The 13,818-nt window shown below is 52.0% G+C and overlaps 1 pseudogene; it reads right to left on the bottom strand.

Moving 5' to 3' along the window:
* Window positions 1–8,569: 8,569 nt before the first annotated feature.
* On the bottom strand, window positions 8,570–9,034 carry LOC102475933 (U6 snRNA-associated Sm-like protein LSm5 pseudogene; annotated as a pseudogene).
* Between the last annotated feature and the right edge of the window lie 4,784 nt (window positions 9,035–13,818).

The raw sequence follows: 13,818 nt of genomic DNA, 5'->3' as shown, positions 1-13,818 counted from the left end.
TCTGCACGCTGCTTCTCTTTCCTCTGATAGCCGCCTGGTCACACCTGGAGGAAGAGAGCCTGCCATGGCATCTGACAGGCTTAGCGCCAGGTGCTGGGGTATCACATCTGCTCATGGCGTCTGTGAGGAGCTGGGGCTACGTCCCCAGCCTCCACAGGAAGGAATGGAGACTCAGAGGGCAGGGTCACGCAGCCAGTAGACAGCAGGGAAGGGGCTGGAGCTCAGTCTGACTGCAGCACATGCCCTGCAGTACTGCCCGTCTGGGCTGGGGACAAGTGGGTAAGAGCGGGGAGAGACACTGGGAAAGGTCCCTCCCTTGTCAGACAGTGGAAGATGGTGGGCTCTGGGTCATAAATCTCCCAGTTGTAATTCTCTGCCACCCTTGAGGGCCAGCTGCTGTTGTCTTTTTTTTTTTTTCTTAAGAGAGATTTCTTTATATAGGGCATGTGCGCTCAACAGAGAGACAGGCAGAAAGTGAGAAACCCCCCCGGAGAGGATGGCCACACTGAGGTCCCTTCTCCATTCTCCTCTTGGGATTTTGGGCACGCACGCACCCAAACCTGGCATGAGTTTTAAGCCTCCAGGTCCAGGACTTGAACGTGGTCAACCATTATGCCATCTGCCAGTCCCACTCTCATTTCCTTGTTGTGTCACTTAAGCAGAGTCACCACTGGCAAAGAAGAACCAGGCAGCGCTGCATGCTGCAGAATGGCGGGATGTGCTCAAGGTTCCAGCCACCTGGCTGTCCCTTAGGTCCGTCCCTGCTGATGTTCTCTCATGATTTCAAATGTGGGAGGCCAGCAGGTGGCATGGTGGTTAAGATGCTGGAATTCCCACATGGCCAACCGTGGTTCAAGTCCCAGACCTGGCAGCTTGCTTTCTCACTCTCTCTGTCTTTCTCTGGCAAAATTCATGTAAAAAAAAAAAAAATAAATAAATAAATAAAATGAATAATTCTTTTAAAAAAAAGATTTCAGATGTGATAGCCATGCTTGGGGACTGGCTGTCGTGAGGTGAAGTCCAGTGTCTAAAACCCAGGCCTGGGTTCGAGTCCCAGCTCTGCCATTGTGAACTGCGTGGCTGCAAATAACAACTTGGCCTCCGTAAAGTGGAAGTAGTTCTGTGTTCTGCATAGCAACCCCCAAATCTCCCCGGCTGAACACAATACAAGTCTGCCTAATTTTCTTTTTTAAAATTTGCTTCGGGGCATGTGTGCTGGCCAGAAAGAAGCGGGACTGAAAGGGGCTGAGAAATCACACACACACCCCTGCCCAGGAGAATGGCCACACCATAATCCTTTCTCTATTCTCCTCTCAGGATTTTGGGTACACACACACTCCAGGAGTGTTTCTTAGGCTGCTGGGTCCGGGACTCGAACTGCACAGTCGGCAGTGTGGGACCCAGCCACTTCAACCACCAGTGCGCCAGCTGGCCCTGTCTGTCTACTTCTCCTACAAGATCTGGGGGCTGAGCTACCCAGATCTTGTACATGCGGCCACTAGAGTCATCACAGCATGGGAAGAGAGAGGTGGAGCACTCACGTCAGCTCCTGCTGACGCGCTGTAGAAAGCACTTCCGCTCACAGCCCCATCCAGAACTAGTCACATGGCCCACCCTGACATGAGGCAGGCTGGGAGAGGAGGGTGAGCACACTGCTGTTGGATAGGGGCTGGCCTTCTCAGCACAAGACCCACCTCCAAGGGGGCTCTGAGTGTTTGGTGAGCTTCTGCCCAGGACCCAGCACTCAGGGTTGCACTAATCAGGAACCCACCCTGCCCCAGTGACCCAAGCCCATGCTCTGGTCCTGTTCCAGACATCAGACACCTGTCTGCATCTCTCCACCCTTTTGGACTCACTACAAATGCCCCTGTCACCCTGTTCCCAGGCAGTAGGCATTCTCATTTCTGATCTTTCCTTGCCATTCCTTCACTTTATGTTTTCTTTTCTTTCAAGATTTATCTTATTTAACTTTATGTTTTACTTATTTATTTATTTTAATTTGACTAGAGTGAGAGAGAGAGAGAGGGAGAGAGTGAGTGAGAAAGCAAGCTGCCAGGTCTGGGACTTGAACCACAGTTGGCCATGTAGGAGTCCAGTGTCCTTAACCACCATACCACCTACTGGCCACTTCACTTTATTTATTTATTTTTATTTTTGGAGATGTTTTTCGCTATAGGGCACGTGCGCTCGCCAGACAGAGAGAGACATAGAGACAGAAAGCGAGAAATCACCCCCCGGGGGGATGGTCACGCCGCAATCCCTTCTCCTCCATTCTCCTCCTGGGATCTTGGGCACGCACGCACACGCGCCCGGCGTGAGTTTTAAGCCACCAGGTCTGGGACATGAACCGTGGTCGACTACGTGGGAGTCCAGCGACACAGCCATTACGCTAACTGCTGGTTCCTGCTTCCATGAACTTTTTGAAGGACCCTAGAATTTGCCTAATTGAATGTGGCCCTGGTCCAGTTCTCTTAGGTCTTGGGTGCATGGGGAACCAGGACTGGGATGGCTTCTGAAACTCACCCAGCTGTCACCTCGCCTGAGCCAGAGAGTGCCCTGACCACTCCCCATCAACCTCCTAGGCTACATTGGTTTAAGGTAGAAGAGGAGGACAGGTAATCTACCAGGCATGGAGTGGGGGGAACCACAAGACAAGTGACCCCTTCCTTGAGGTTTCCTCTGTCCTGCCCCGTTTTTCTCCACAAGGAGAGCTGACTTATCTTGGCTCTGCCCACGAGTTTCTCAGGGCTGGGTGCAAGGAGACAGTCTCTGGGTCTCTGCCACCTTGCTGCCAGCAGGCAGTCAGGGACCTCAGAAGTGAGGTCAATGCAGTTCAATAAATGTTGTCAAGGGAGGGCCAGCAGATGGTATGGTGGTCACGGCACTGGATCCCACATGGCCAATTCTGTGGTTCAAGTCTCAGACCCAGTGGCTTGAAAACCATGCCAGGTGCACGTGAGTGCATGCTACAGATCTGAAAGGACAATGGAGGAGAAGGGATTGTCGTGTGGCCATTCTGTTTGGGGGTGACTTCTTATTTTCCCTCTCTCTCTGGCAAGCGTACACACCCTATGGCAAAAATCTAAAATTAATTAATTAATTAAAAGTTTGCCAGGGTTTACAGGAGCACATTTTTTATCTATTCATGATAGAACATGTGCATGCACACACGCGAGTAAGGGAGATGGGAGCACCCACAGGACTGGTCATGCTGCAGTTCCTTTCTCCATGGCTCCAGCCTGTCAGCTCTCGGCACGTTTGTTGGGCTGACTGGGCCAGGGATTCCAAAGATGGTTGCCTTATGGCAGCTGGCTTCTCCACCACGCCATGGTGCCAGCTTACAACACGTCGGAGTAGCATCCAGCCAACTCCGATACCAGGGGAACTGCCTCGGGGAAGAGACATCACTGCCTGTGCAGGAGTCGGCCCGGCCAGATCGTGGGAGAGCATTCCAGGTGGGGAGATGTTTGCAGAGGTCCAGGGGCACTTGGGTTTGGGTGTGAGATGAACCTCACCCAAGCACAATCACAACCCAGTGCTGTATTTCGGGCCAATCTTAAGCACGCAGAGAGGACACTTGGAAGGAAACCATAGTCTTTCTCAAGCCCTGTGGACTGAGGTGTGATGCGGCACCGGCCTCAAGAGTGTGCCAGGGATTCCAAAGATGGTTGCCTTATGGCAGCTGGCTTCTCCACCACGCCATGGTGCCAGCCTACAACACGTCGGAGTAGCATCCAGCCAACTCCGATACCAGGGGAACTGCCTCGGGGAAGAGACATCACTGCCTGTGCAGGAGTCGGCCCGGCCAGATCGTGGGAGAGCATTCCAGGTGGGGAGATGTTTGCAGAGGTCCAGGGGCACTTGGGTTTGGGTGTGAGATGAACCTCACCCAAGCACAATCACAACCCAGTGCTGTATTTCGGGCCAATCTTAAGCACGCAGAGAGGACACTTGGAAGGAAACCATAGTCTTTCTCAAGCCCTGTGGACTGAGGTGTGATGCGGCACCGGCCTCAAGGGGGCAGTGTCCGCTCACAGATGTGCTTGGCGCCCTGGGAAGCAACCGCCAGGCGTCCAGTTAGGAAAGTCCCCACCTGCCAGGCCCCTGGGTGCAGGCTACATCTTCTGCACACCCTATATAGAAAAGCAGGTTCTTTCTGGCAGCACCCCTCCCACGAGTCTGAAGCCACCCGGGGCAGCAGGAGGCCAACTGGTTGTGAGATGTGTGTCTCAGGGTGTGTCCCCATGGTGCTGGAAATAGGTGGCAGAGGTTAACTCTGGCGTGGTGTGTACACCCACTGTCGGATCATATCCGGTGTAAGCCTACTCGAAAATACCTGTCATCCGGCTCCTGGAGTTCAGAACTAACACCACACAGCCCGCACTCATCCCTGGAGACCGAAAGGCATTTCTGGGCAGCCTGATGTCACACAGGCAGTGTCACCAAATATCACTCCACTCCAGCTTTGCTCAGAAGAGGATGCCCTGGGGACAAGACAGTGGCACCCAGTGAAATGCAATGTTCTGTGAGGCAATCTTACATGGGAAGGTTCTGGGTTCGGGTCTGGAAACCTTGAGTACTAGGGCCTGAACATTCCCTTGACCTGAGGTTGGCTGAGGGCTGAGGGGTGGGGGTTTGCACTGTTAAGGTGGTGTTGGGGTACTGCCCTTCCTCGCTTTCTATTCATGGAAGATGTAAACTTAAAAAAAAAAGGGGGGGCCCCTTCCGTATATAGAGAGGGAAGCCCAGCCCGAGGAGCCCAGTGCCCCTCCATGGTGGGGAAGGGGTGAGGGCCCCAGCTCAGATGCCCTGGAGGCATTGTGAGGAAAGCACTAGGTTCCAGTCAGGTGGGCAAGACTGAGAATGAGGTGAGAAGTGACACACACCCAAACCGGTCACCAGCCTAGGTAACTGTGGAGGCGGTTGATGGCCCGATAATCAGCATTTATGCAATTCTGCATGCCAGGCAGGAGATGAACACTTCACCTGCAATACGAGGGGGTCTTCCGAATGTTCGTGGCAGTGCCTATTACGCAAACACGCTGCAAAGATTTCAGAATTTTTGCACCACAATAACCCTACTTCAATTCCATTTATCCACAGACTTTTTGAAGTCCCCCGTATCACACTGACTACCTTAGGGTGGTAGAGTGTGGGTAGGTGGAGGGGCCCCGTTTCCACACTGGCAAACTGAGGGTCAGGGCGTGCTGCGCTTGCTCACAGTCACAACTCAATAGCAGCTGAGCTGCTGGACTGCAGCACCTGCGGAGTAGCCATGGCGCACCGCCCGTACCTTGCCTCCCCAGCCCAGGCTCAGCTCTGAGTCTGTCACCCAGGGTCATGTATTAATGAAAGCAGGAGTCAGAACTTGAACTCAGAGCTCTCTTAGCCCTTAAGCCCAAAGTCTTAAGCATAAATCTCTTCTGTGCTTCTTATATGTGGTGTCTGCCCAAGGCTGACCTAGCCACACCCTGCCAGTGGCCAGAAACGAAGAGTCCCTGCTGGACTTGACCTCGGCCCCTCCCTCTTGAGTCCTCTGAGCTGGCAGAAAACTCCCTTCTCTCCCTTCTCGAGCCTCTGTCCCCGTCATCAGGAGCGCTGAATAGGAGCAAAGCACCCCTGACCTTTAACTCCCTCAGCTTCTTGTCTTCATTCCAGAATCCCAAAGGGCTTTAGCTGTAATAATAATAACCTCAGAAGCACCAGTAAGTGGTGTGGTGGTTGAGGCGCTGGACTCCCACATGGCCAACGTTGTTCAAGTCCCAGACCTGGAGGCTTGCTTTCTCATTTTCCCTCTCTCTGTCTCTGACTCTCTCTGGTGAGTGCATATGCCCTTTAACAAATTTAAAAAATAATAAATAAAATTAAATAAATCTTTAAAAATAGTAATAATCACAGCAGATAACACTTGCAGCCCATTCTCCATGCCCCAGCAAGAAATAAACTTCTAACAAAATTTTAAGGTTTGGGTGGTGATGAGGGAGGCTGGCAGGTGGTGTGGTGGTTAAGAGCACTGGACTCCCACATGGCCAACAGTGGTACGAGTCCTGGACATGGCAGCTTGCGTTCTCACTTTCTCTCTCTCTGTCCCTCTCTGGTCAAATTAAAATAAATAAAGATATAAATAAATAAAGTTAAATAAAAATAATTTTTTAAATAATGTTTTTGGAGAGGTTTTAATTTTTAATTTAATTTAATTTTTTATTTTGGAGAAGTTTTCGCTGTAGGGCACGTGTGCTCACCAGAAAGACAGAGATAGACAGAAAGCAAGAAATCACCCCCCGGGGGGGATGGCCACGCCACAATCCCTTCTCCTCCATTCTCCCCTTGGGATCTTGAGCATGCACGCACACGCACCTGGTGTGAGTTTAAGCCACCAGGTCCAGAACTCAAACCGCGGTCGACTACATGGGAATCCAGTGACATAGCCATTACACCAACTGCTGGTCGCATTTGGAGAGGTTTTTGCTATAAGGCGCAGTGTGCTCACCAGAAAGACAGAGAGAGAGACAGAAAGTGAGAAATCACCCCCCAGGAGGGATGGCCTTGCCTCTATCATACCTTCTCCTTCATTCTCCTTTTGGGATCTTGGGCATGCACGCACATATGCCTGGCATGAGTTTAAGACACCAGGTTCGGGACTCAGACCATGATCGACTACATGGGAGTCCAGCAACATAGCCATTACGCCAACTGCTGGTATCTAAAAATAATTTTCTGAAAAAAAAAAAAAAGATTTGGGTCCCTGACCTCTAAGCACTAAGGATTCTGATTTTGCTGACCCAGAAATGTACTCTTTTTAACAAGGTCCCCAGACATTCTTCGTATCTTGCCTCTTGGTGCCTGTCCCCTGGTTGCCGATGAAATCGCTTCTAATCACCAGTAATGACACCTTATCCAGCCTGCCTCAGAGTCAGTCCATCTTCAGACACAGCTACAAAGCCACCTGACCCCAAGAGCCAGCAGCCAGTGTGGCCAGCCGTAGATCAAACCCAGATGTGGTCTGATCTGGACCTTCCCCAGAGGCATCTCGTAGGCCTGGCCCTTCCCAGCTATAGTATCTCCCTGAAACTGACTTCTTCCTCCCACCCTGGCATCAGAAAACCTGCCCAGCTGGTTTGCCAGGGTGGAGCTAGGCCTGTTTTGCCATCTTAGGGCTTTCCTGCTTCTGGTTTATTAGGAGCACAGGGAGTTCACGGAGGGGGTGGAGTCGGGGGCCACGTGGCACCAGCAGGAAGTCACTCTGACCTTACCCTGCTGTGCAGCCACTGCCCATCTGGATGCTTGTCTCCCTCAGTCAGCGTCCCCGTCCCCCACCCCCACAGCAGCCTGGGCCACCTCACACTGGGCAGGAACTCCTTTACCAGGCCTCATGGTGGTCCCCCCTGAAATCCAACCCTCCTGCTGAGGCGCTCCAAGGGTGGAGGCAGCCTGGGGTACTGCGGAGGAGGTCAAGGTGCGGATGCCGCAGGGGCTGTGGTTTTCATCTGTGGCCAAACAGAGCTCGGCTGGCCATGCCAGGTAGAGAGACCCAGGAGGCTGGGCCGGATACCTCACGTCCCCAGACCTCAGCTTCTTCTACAAAGCGGTAGAATAACGCCTGCAGCGCCCAGTTCACGAGGATGTCTGTCTGAAGGCGGCCATAATGACCGGCCAGCAGGAGACCCATGTCACCTTCTTCGATGAACACACTCTAAGCATATACAGGCCCCAGGGGAATGGAAGCCTCTGTAGCTTGAAGTGGGCCCTGGGTGAGCCAGCAGTCCAGGTCCCTGGGAGTACTGCTGCAGGGGTGCTGAGGAGGGCAGGAAGCAGGGGGAGAGGCCTCAGGAGAGCTGAAGGCCCAGCAGGCTGAGGAGCGCGATGGGAAACCGCACTGGCAGAGCTGCCGCTGAGCAGGCCTTCCCGGCTCCCTTTACTCAGTGTTCACTCAACGAGTGCTTTCTCAGGCACTGCTCTGAACGCTCAGGGCAACTGTGAGCAAAGCTGCCCTCCCTGGCCTTAGGCTCTAGGGCTCTAGGGGCGGGGATGACGGTGCAGCAAATACAAATGAAGCTTTGTTCCCACTGAGTGCCACCAGGAAAAGAAACCAGGGAAGAGGGATGGGGCCTGAAGCTTACAAAAGCTGGGCCTCTCTTGTTCCCCAAGTACTGACTTCAAAGAGTATGTGGAAAAATGGAATTAAAGTATGGGTCAGCAGGTGGCATAGTGGTTAAAGTGCTGGACTCCCACATGGCTGACCATGGTTTGAGTCCCAGATCCCGTGGGTGGCTTAAAACCCACACCAGGTGTGTGTGCCCAAAATCCCAAGAGGAAAATGGAAAAGGGATTGTCGCATGGCTTTCCCCTTAGGGGTGACTTTTCACTTTCTGTCTGTCTCTCTCCAGTGAGCGTAGGTGCCCTATAGCAAAAACTCTCTCAAAAAAAAAAAGCAATTAAAGTACAAGTTTATTTTAATATAAAAAAATCTTTTTTTTTAACAAATAACGTCTTTATTTTAGCCTTCAGAAAACAAACTTTTCTTCTTTTTCCAAAATAATCAAGATTAACTTACAAAAACAGGCATACATCTTCAAAGCATTTCCCTTTAGTGGGAAACAGCTTTACAGGATCTAAACATTAAAAGGTTTTTTTAAAAAATTCTATTTTGTTGCCTCTGTAAGACAAGACAGAATCTAACATAAGTCTAGGATACCCATTCATACTTGAGGTCCTTCTCTTCCAGAAATCAGCATTGTTACATGATTTCTACTTATCAAGATCTGATCTAATTTAGTCATCCTTCCTCCTTCTGGTATGATTTCAAATTCAGTAACCTCTCCCAGGACCATAGTGACGAAGTCATCAAGTCCTAGAAGTGCACCAACAATTTCCTCAGCACAATGTGAATTCTTGATCCTATGCATTTGTCCACAACTCTGGCGACAGCAGTTGAGAGGGGCCGGTAGTAGCCTTGGCCACCATGGCTACGCTGGAACTGGGCTGGATCAATATAAAAAATATCTTGCGGGATCAGCAGATGGTGTAGTGGTTATGTCACTTGACTCCCACAAGTCGACCCCAGTTCGAGTCCTGGACCCAGTGACATAGAACTCATGCCGAACATGTGTGCATGGATGCCCAAGATCCCAAGAGGAGAGTGGAGGAGAAGGGATCGTGGCGTGGCCGTCACCCTGGGGGATGATTTCTTGCTTTCTGTCTCTCTGTCTCTGCCTTTTCAACGAGCACTTGTGCCCTATAGCAAAAACCTCTCTAAAAAAGGATTTTGAAATCCATGCAGTTTTCTTCATGCTGCTGCTGCTGAGGCAGGGGACATATAGACACATGGTACGAAGAAAGGGACCCTGCTAGAACTTTGCCTGAGCAGGTACAGAGGGTTGCAGCTGGGAGTCACAGGAAGGACAAAGTCATGGGAAGAGGAGTTTCAGGCGAAGATAAGGAGCTTGGCCCTGGACGTGTTAAGGTAGAGATGCCAACTCAGCATCTACCAGGAAATGTCGGAGCACAGGCAGCTGGAGCCGAGCTGGGAGCAAAGGTGGGAGGTGTAAATGCGGACAGTGCCAGGGCAATGGACTGATGGTCTTGGAAACCAGGGCACGAGTGGGCTGACGCCCCCAGGAGTGGGTGTGGCCAGAGAGGGACCAAGGGCTGGAGCTCCTGGGCCCCTATGAGTCGGACTTGGGAGAGGTGGGGGCCCAGACAAGGAGACTGAGGAGCAGGCAGTGAGGAGGAGACCTGGGAGAAGCCTCCTGAGGACATGTGGGAGGAGGCAGGGATCAGCTTGTCAGACGCCTCTGAGAAGCGGCTGCTGGATTTGAGGAGGAGGTCCTTGCTGACCTTGGCAAGAGCAGTTTGGGGACAGCAGTGGCAGGTGAAGTCTGGACGTGGGGATGGCAACTAGAAGCAGCCTTTCCAGGAGTCTTGCTATAAAGGAGGCAAAGGGCTGCAGTAACAAGAGAGACACGGGAGGTCATGACAGAATTTGTGTCGTGGGCCTCAGGTAGTGTGGTGCTTAAGGCACTGGATTCCCATATGGTCAACACGGTTCAAGTCCTGGACTAGGTGGCTTGATAATCATGACAAATAAATACATAAGTAAATAAGTAATTTCTTATTATTTATTTTGAGCTCCCACATGGCCGACTGCGGTTCGAGTCCTGGACCTGGCAGCTTGCTTTCTCACTTTCCTTCTCTCTCTCTCACACTGTCCCTCTCTGTTCAAATTAAAATAAATAAATCAAGTTAAATAAAATGATTCTTTAAAAAAGTAGGAGAGGGCCCAGCAGATGGCATAATGGCTATGTCACTGGACTCCCATGTAGTCAACTGCAGTTCGAGTCCCAGACCTGGTGGCTTAAACTCATGCTGGGTGCATGTGTGTGCGTGTCCAAGATCCCAAGAGGAGAATGGAGGAGAAGGGATTGTGGCATGGCCACCCCTCCTGGGGGGGTGATTTCTCACTTTCTATCTCTCTGTCTCTCTCTGTCTTTCTGATGAGCACACATGCCTGATAGCAAAAACCTCTAAAAAAAAATAGGAGATATAATGGCATGTTTGTATCCCTTTTTCGCGGGAAACTAATGAAGCAAAAGAGGGCAGGACTGCTGGGGTGATGAACTTGGGATAACGAGGGATCTCGTGCACATGTAGAGGGTTGGCCGTGTGTAGCACTCCAAGAGTTTACCCTCACTTACAGGAAGAAAGATGTAGACAGACTTGGATGCAGGGAGGAGGGGACAGGGTAACATCACAAGGTGGTTAAGGGAGCCAGATCCCATGTGGCCAATTGCGTGGTTCAAATTCCAGATCTAGGGGCTGGCGAGTGGCGTGGTGGTTAAGGGCATTGGACTCCCACGTGGCTGATCATGGTTTGAGTCCCAGACCTGGCAGCTTGATTTCTCACTCTCTCATTCTGTCCTTCTCTGGTCAAATTAGAACATATATAAATAATTTTTTTTAAAATTCCAGATCTGGCGGGTATGTGTGCATGTGTGCCCCAAATCCCGACTGGATGGAGAAGTGGAGAAGGGATCATGACATGACCAGTCCCACTGGGGTCGTTTCCCTTTCTCTCTCTGGCAAGCATACACACACTCAGACAAGGGAAAAGTAAGCGTTTTGACTTCACTCACAGTCACTAAAACCCGCTGCCGAGGTAGTCCGTGCAGTGGCCTACTACGCCGCAGTGAACAGGAACCAGTGAGAACGCGTCTGGATGCGTGAGGCTGGAATAGGCCAGCCGGCTCTGTACTGTGTGCTTCCCTCTATATGACATTCTCAAGAAGACAGAACAACAGGAACAGAAAACACACCAGAAATTGCCAGGGACTGGGGTCAGGGAGGCGTTGACAGCATAGGGGCGGCAGGAGAGACTTCTGGAGGTGACACCCTGCCCAGTGTCCTGACCACAGTAACTGCACACCTAGGTCTAGAACCGTGCACTGAAGACAGTGAACGCGGTGACTACGCTGTGTGTAAATGGAAGATAGTATTAAAGAGAGAGGGCCGTGTGGCAGTGCGGTGGTGACATGGGACTCTGCAAAGCTGACTCCCGAGAGACGGGTCTGGGATGGCGTCTGGAGCCCTCCCTAAGTTCTCCAGGCATGCACTAAACCCTGGAGGTGGGGTTGGCTGAAGCTGGGGGTCATCGTGATGGGACCCCACCGGGCGTGCCTGTCTGTCTCCATGCATGGAAGAACAGAACAGAGATTGATGCTTTTTGGAAGGCACCATTTGCTTCTACTTGTGTAATACCTACTAGCACTCGCAGGGCACAGGCAGGTTAGCCAGGGAGCAGCCAACAGTCAAGTGTCGTTCTTGTCCCCCGAGGGCCCCCGATTGCTTAAGCTTCAGGCCCCAAGAAAACTGGGTCCACCAGAGGACTGGGCCCCAACAGTTCTCACTGGGACCCTCCAGGCCTCATGGGAGTGTCTGTCCTGTACCCTTCATCCTCAGCCTTCCCGTCTGGTCAGTCACAGGCCTCAGGGCTTGGTATGTGTGCCCCTCTATCTAGAAGGTGCTGTCCCCATCGGCTGCTCCTGGCGACATCCAGGCCACCACAGCTGAGGCCCTCCCAGAGTGCCCTAGGCCCTGCTTCACTCCCAAGCTTGGTTTCCTCCCACATGCTCTTCAGTCTGTTACTCCCTTGTCTGCTCCTGTGCCAAGTTTCTGAGATCGAGGACTTCATCTGTCCTTTGGCCCCAGTCCCCAGGACTCAAAGCAGTGCCTGGCCCCCAGGACTGTACATTGATACAGAGGTGAGGGGTGAAGGGGGGAAGGAGTAAGTGGCTGTCATTTTAATCTTCATTTACACAGAGCTGACCAACCTCACCCAGTCAGAAAATGGAGCAGGTTGGGTTCATACCCAGGCTCCCCTGCTGCCGAAGCCCTGGAGCCCCACCCCTCCTCTACATGCCCATGATCCCAAATTGGCTGTGGGTAAATGTGGCCATCCTGTAGGCTTATCAATAGGATGGCCAGGGTACATGAGAATGATTTTGGGGGCCAATCGATGGAGAAGTGGTTACATCACTGGACTCCCACATGGCCGACCATGGTTTGAGTCCCGGACTCAGTGGCTTAAAAGTCATACTGGGCACATGTGCATGCATGCCCAAGATCCCAGGAGAAGAATGGGGAGAAGTGCTGGGGTGGGGGTGGGGGAGTCACACTGCAATCCCTTCACCATTCTCCTCTCCGGATTTTGGGCATGCACACGCACTTGGCGTGATTTTTAAGTCACAGGTCTAGGACTTGAACAGCAGTCAACCATGTGGGAGTCCAGCATCTTAACCACCACACTACCTGCTGGCCCTACACTTGGTACATTTTAACAGTCATCATTAAATTCTAGCTTTGGGGACCAGAAGATGGCATAATGGTTATGTCACTGGGCTTCCATGTAGTTGACTACGGTTTGAGTCCCAGACCCAGCCAGCCGCTTAAAACTCATGCTGAGTGCATGTGCGTGCATGCCCAAGATCCCAAGAGGAGAAAGGAGAAGGGATTCCGGCATGGCCATCCCTCCAGGGAGTGATTTCTTGATTTCTGTCTCTGTGTCTCTCCAGTGAGCACACGTGCTCTATAGCAAAAATCTCTCTCGAAAAAAGAAACAAATGAATAAATTCTAGCCTTCCAGAAACAAAGTATGGGCAGCCCGTCCCTACCTCCTTTGAGGTCATCCATACAACTGGCGGGGAAGAGGCCTAAAGGTCGGCCCTTCCAGATGAGCGAACCCCGGGCACACTGGCTTATCAGTGATGGTACATCAGCCACACAGTCGAGGAGACTGAGGTCAGCGAGGCTCGTGAGTTCTGAGTCAGACGGCCAAGGGGGGGTGCTCTTGAGGAAAGCATTTAAGCAGGTTCTGCAGGCCTGAGGCAAGGGTTCAAGGCCTGAGAATACATGGCCCTTGCCTCCCAGGCTCAGGGTGACTCACTCATTCACAGGCAGTCAAGCCAATCAGGAGACCACGGGTTCCACCTGCCAGACTATTTCCCCACCAACCCGGCACTCCGCACCGCACCTGCTGTTTCACTGGCTAAGAATGATTCTTCCTCCTGACAGTTTCCTGGCCAGGTTGTCCTTCACCTCCTCTGGCTATTTTCTTCTTCCCTTTATTCATGATAGCATGTGTGTCCACACAAGTGTTAAGAGGGAGCAAGCACCCTCCGAAGGACTGCTGACCTCCACCCTCTCCCCAGTCCTCCAGCCTGTCAGATTTGGGCACTTGTGTGTGCTGGTGTTCCGGGCTGACCGTGCTAGGGACTCAAGTGGTGGTCAGCATGCGGGATCCAGCCTCTCCTGAGCAGACATTCC

The sequence above is a fragment of the Tupaia chinensis genome, unplaced genomic scaffold (genome assembly GCF_000334495.1).
Source record: "Tupaia chinensis unplaced genomic scaffold, TupChi_1.0 Scaffold000394_1, whole genome shotgun sequence".
NCBI classification, from domain to species: Eukaryota; Metazoa; Chordata; class Mammalia; order Scandentia; family Tupaiidae; genus Tupaia; species Tupaia belangeri.
The sequence above is the reverse complement of the archived record's forward strand: the minus strand, read 5'-3'. Positions and strand labels throughout refer to the sequence as shown.